Source organism: Triticum dicoccoides, chromosome 4A (assembly GCF_002162155.2).
Source record: "Triticum dicoccoides isolate Atlit2015 ecotype Zavitan chromosome 4A, WEW_v2.0, whole genome shotgun sequence".
NCBI lineage: Eukaryota > Viridiplantae > Streptophyta > Magnoliopsida > Poales > Poaceae > Triticum > Triticum dicoccoides.
Genome location: NC_041386.1, coordinates 393,711,612 through 393,716,410, shown reverse-complemented (window position 1 = coordinate 393,716,410; position 4,799 = coordinate 393,711,612).

Genomic DNA, 4,799 nt, shown 5'->3' with positions numbered 1-4,799 from the left:
CCGACCGTTTGCGTGCAGGGTGACTTTAGATCTCCTGGCAGTCGAGTGGTTGGAATTTGGTCGAGTGTCTTGAATCTGTCGAGTGGGATACCTCCAAGTCGATTGAAAGGTGACTTCTTCTAGGGATGTCCTTGGGTATGGTACTTAGGACAGGTCCATGCCCCTATCCTAGGTACATAGCTTCTTCTCCTTCAATGGATCGAGGTTCGAGTGGGGAAGGAGTTGGGGATCTTTCTGACTGGTTCTTCATGTTATATGAACGTCTTGTTTTGGATCAATTGTCACGGATGACGTCGTCAACTTCTTTCAGTCGCCTTGATCCAATCTTGGCCTCTTGTCGAGTGAATTTCTTTACTTGTGAAGTTCCGAGTGACGGTGTGAAAGGGATCTTCTGTTTGACGAGTTGTTCTGCGGCCCGCGGATTTTGCGGGATTTGAATTTCGGGAAGCGCGCGGGACGGGGGCGGCCGCAGTAATCGGATGGGATAGGACGGAAGCTCCTCGATCCCTGCGCCACCTTTTTCGCCACGTACCGCATGCGCGCCTGTTACGGGATTTGACGGGATTGCCTGGGCCTACCAGTCAGCCACTCGGAAGCAACCTCTTATAAGCTGCCGGCTCAGGACCTCCGAACAGTGCGCCTTCACTTTTCCCCCTTCCTTCACAAGATCCTCCGCCACCTCCGCTCCCACCTTGGTGCCGTAGGTCTGTTCGAGCTTCGCCGGCGACGATGGTGAAGGAGAAGACGTCGGCTCTAGAGCGCGCGAAGAAGGCGGCGGTGCAGGGGAAGGGGAAGAAGTCCGCTCGGGGCGGATCTTCCTCGAGGACTGCTCTGCCCAAGGATTGGATCCAGGGCGACTGGATGCCGTCGGTGATTCGGCAGGATGATCTCGATGATCTGGTCGAGGGGGGATTCATTCCCCACGAATATGCGCGCCTCCCGGGGAAAGAAGTCGAACCCCAGCCTCTTGATGGTGAGTGCGTCCTCCTCGCCACCCATATCAATCGTGAATTCTCTCTGCCTCCTCATCCTTTTTTCCGGAGCTTCTTGAACTTCTTCGGAGTGCAGCTCCATCACTTTACTCCCAATTCTATTGTGTATCTTGCTGCTTTCGTTTCCTTGTGTGAAAACTTCTTGGGTTGCCGCCCCCATTGGGAACTCTTCAAGCACATCTTCACTTGCCGCTCTCAGTCAGTCAAGAAGGCCAAGTTGAGTGACGAACGGACGCAGGTGATCTAGCTGTGCGGGGGCCTGGCAATCTAGATGAGGGGAAAAAGTTCCTTTCCGTCTATCACTTTTCCCGAGTCAGTCCGTGGGTGGCAGTCGACTTGGTTTTACTGTAAAGACTAGGTGACCCCAGGAAAGTCGACGGGGCTTCCCCCTTTTTCTCTGAATCGAGCACAAAAACTTGCCTCTCTGAAAGTGACGCCGGAGGAAAAGGCGCAAGTCAAGGTGCTGGTCGGTCGAGTGGTTCAGCTTGTCCGCGAGGGTGTGACTGGCATGGACTTGTTGGAAGTCTTCCTTCGGAGGCGCATCCAACCGCTTCAGGCTCGTGACCACCCGATGTGGCTGTACTCGGGTCTCGAAGACACCACTCGGATTCACCCAGAGGAGGTCACTGATGAGATGTTGGAAGGGTGGCTGTCGAGTATCACAGGGAACAAGGACAACCCCCGAGGAGCCAGGAGGATTCCTCCACTCGACCAAACATACGAAGTGGACAAGGTCTGACCTTGCATTTCCGACTGTGATCTTGCTTTCTTTATTTGTTCTTTTTGGATCAGTCAATTGACTTTTGTCTCGTTTGTTGTCCTCTAGGCCACTACTGAGATGTACTCGACACCCAATGGAGCATAGGAGCAGGCCGAGGAAGGAGAGGCGAGCGGAGGCGAAAGTGGAGACGAGGGAGAAGAGTGGGAATCTGACGGCGAAGGAGAGGGGGATGACGACTCCAGTGAAGAGGAGGAGGAAGAAGTCGAACCTCCCCGCTCGGAACGGCGATCCAAGCTTACACACGACCCTGCGCGGGAACGTGGTAAGGCGACTGTCCCTGCTGGGCAGTCGTCGAAGCGCCCTCGGACCTCATCTCCAGCGCCGACAGAAAAAGCTCCCAAGCACCCACGCGCGACGCCGTCCAAGCCGCCCAAGGCTCTGCCCAAGATGAAGATGACTGTCCCCACCATTTCTGGGTAATAGTAGAATTTGTTTTCCTTTGTCGAACGTGACGGACTCTTGGTCGACTCATTGAATAAGCTGACTGACTTTCGAAATTTGCAGTGCTGCCACCTCGGAGATCTCCGCCAAGGACGATGATCAAGAGATGGAAGACGCTGTTACCTCCAACCCCGGTACGATTACTGATGTTTTGCTTTTAGTCGACTGACGATTTCTTATAATTCCGGTCGATTGGATTTTTCTTGTAGCTCCTCCTCATGTCATTGACCTCCCTGATGATGACGACGAAGTGCCGCTGAGGGCGCGAAGGAACAGGAGGGCGCCGGCTGGCAAGACCCCACAAACTACTCCGGCGCCTGAGGCCGCAGTCCGGGAGGGTGGTGATACCACTCGGGTTTCTGTGACCTTCGCTGAACCTCTGACGAGTGTCCGGCCTTCAACGTCAACTGCAAATCCGCCTTCGCTTTTTGCCGCACACCACGTCCCTGAGGACCAAGTGGGTGCCGCTAAAGAGGCTATACGCTAGGCGGGGATCATGATGGAGCAAGTGAAGGTGGTTCGGGAAGCCAGCCAAGCAGCTTATGACGCGAGCTCAGCTCTTTAGAGCAACGTCCGGGTCAATCGATTCACCGCTTGTTCTGTTAGGATATGCTATCTGAAGAATCTCTTTTCCGAAGATCTTTATATCTGTACGCCCAGTGGGTGTGTCTATTAATCTTTTTGACGAGTGGGGGCACGCTAAGGATCTTCTTGGTCGAACCAGTGGGGGCACGCTGAGTGCACCCACTGGGTGTAGTCCCCGAGACTACGGTGGACTGCTGGCAGTCGACCATAGTCTCTATATTGTGTTGCTTTAGCTGAACTTCTTCACTCGGTCTGGTCAGGCCTTGTTTTTTTTGGTCGAACCAGTGGGGGCACGCTAAGTGCACCCATTGGGTGTAGTCCCCGAGACTACTCTCGAATGTTTTTGATTCGGCTGTAGTCTTAGAAACGCCATCATTGTCTCTTGGTTACTCAGAAGCAACTTATCTTGGATGTCTGTCGACTGATTTTTTGCAGAAATCCTGTGAACTTGTGGCTCGCTACACTGAGTTGGAGAACAAACAGATCCAGCTGAACCTTGACTTGAAGCTTGCTCAGGAGAACTTGCAGAAGGCGAGGGACGAAGCAAAAGGTATGGCTGGTGAGCTTTTGTCGACTGTCCTTTCTTTCTGGCCGTCCTCGATGTTGATCTCACTTGCTGTTTCGCAGACAAAATGGAGGAGGCTCTGAAGAAGAAGGATCAAGACCTTGCCGAAGCGTAGAAGGAGGCCCTGAACAAAACGAAGCTTGCTGAAGAAAAACTGGCTTCAGTCGGTACTCTTGAAAAGGAAAACTCCAGGCTGAAAACTGCTCTCGACGCGGCTAATCGAGAGGTCAGCCGTCTGAAGAATGGTAATATAGCTCTGAATGACAAGGCAAGTGAACTGGCGGGGAAGAGGAACGATCTGGAGGCTTATCTCAGTGGACTCGCCAAGAAGCTGTTCATCATGCTCGAGGGTAATTACTCCGGCCCGACTGACTTGCAGTTACCAAATCTGCGTAGAGCCACTGACTTATCCTTGAATTGTGTTTACAGAATTCTGCCAGAACTTCGAAGAGGAGACCAGTCAAGTGGAGATAGACTTGGACCCCATCAATTCTCCAGTGAAGGACGAGGCTGCTATGAACGTGCTCCGACTGGAATCTCATGTTGCCGGCGTTGTTGACTATCTTGCTCGGTTGAAGGTTGCGATGTCACGGATCGACACGTCGCTCTGGCCTAGGACGACGCTTCAGAATGACCTCGAGTCCCTGATGACTCGACTGAATGAAGTCCCAGGTCGAGTGGCGGAATGGAAGAAATCTTCTGCTAGATGTGGCGCTGACGTCGCTCTGTCTCTGGTCTGCGTCCACTGCAAGGAGGCGCGAGAAGAAAAGTTGGCCGCCATCCAAGTTGCCAATACCAGGAAGCACAACTTTCAAGACTTCATGGAGACTTTCATTGCTGCTGCCACTCGCACTGCAGACGGGATCGACTTGGACGAGTTCGTCGCCCCTTCCAGTCCTCCGCATGAGGAATAAAAACTTTTATGCTTCACTTTAAATTTGCCTCGGAATGCCAAGTGGATTTTGTAATCGTTAAACTCTGTCGAGCTGGAGGCTCGAGTACTTTGATCTGCGGTCTAGAACCTTTGGATCTTATCTGAACTTGATTTATCGTTGAATATCTTCATGAATTATCTGTCGAGTGGAACTTGTTCTTCACTCGAAATAACTTTGTATTTGTGGTGCAACTCCGAAGGAGAAGGTAGCAGTCGATTTGCACCTCGTCGTCCTTGCGGATTGGGATGTGTTCCGTACTTAGGCGAGCACTGGGCTGCAGCTAAGCCTCTGAGTGGAAGGTCTGCTCTCCACTCGGTAGGATTTTAAAAACTTATGCGAGTACTGGACTGCAGCTAAGCCCCCGAGTGGGAGGTCTGCTCTCCACTCGGTAGGATTTTTTCAAACTTAGGCGAGTACTGGACTGCAGCTAAGCCCCCGAGTGGGAGGTCTGCTCTCCAGTCGGTAGGATTTTTTTCAAACTTAGGCGAGCACTGGACTGC